Raw genomic sequence first — 898 nt, 5'->3', positions numbered from 1 at the left:
GACACACACACACACACACACACACACACAGACAGACACACACAGAGACACACACACACAGAGACAAACATAGAGAGACACACACACACACACACACACAGAGACACACACAGACAGACACACACACACACACACACACACACACACACACACAGAGAGCCACACAGAGACACAGAGACACACATAGACACAGACACACACAGAGACACACAGAGACACAGACACACAGACACAGAGACACAGACACACAGAGACACAGACACACAGACAGAAACAGACACAGTTCTAAGATGTTATAATATTCCATTATATTACTGTGGTTCATTTAGTTATTAATATTGTTATTATCTTATTATTTGTATCTTTTTGCACATGTATACTAAGCTTTGGCAATATTGTATTATTTACAGTCATGCCAATAAAGCAATTTGAATTGAATTGAAAATTGACACACAGACACACAGACACACAGACACAGACACAGACACAGACACACACACACACAGACAGACAGACAGACAGACAGACAGACAGACAGACAGACAGACAGACAGACAGACAGACAGACAGACAGACAGACAGACAGACAGACAGACAGACAGACAGACAGACAGACAGACAGACAGACAGACAGACAGACAGACAGACAGACAGACAGACAGACAGACAGACAGACAGACAGACAGACAGACAGACAGACAGACAGACAGACAGACAGACAGACAGACAGACAGACAGACAGACAGACAGACAGACAGACAGACAGACAGACAGACAGACAGACAGACAGACAGACAGACAGACAGACAGACAGACAGACAGACAGACAGACAGACAGACAGACAGACAGACAGACAGACAGACAGACAGACAGACAGACAGACAGACAGACAGACAG

Source organism: Sinocyclocheilus grahami, unplaced genomic scaffold, assembly GCF_001515645.1.
Source record: "Sinocyclocheilus grahami isolate Dianchi unplaced genomic scaffold, SAMN03320097.WGS_v1.1 scaffold1121.1, whole genome shotgun sequence".
Classification (NCBI taxonomy): domain Eukaryota; kingdom Metazoa; phylum Chordata; class Actinopteri; order Cypriniformes; family Cyprinidae; genus Sinocyclocheilus; species Sinocyclocheilus grahami.
The sequence above is the reverse complement of the archived record's forward strand: the minus strand, read 5'-3'. Positions refer to the sequence as shown.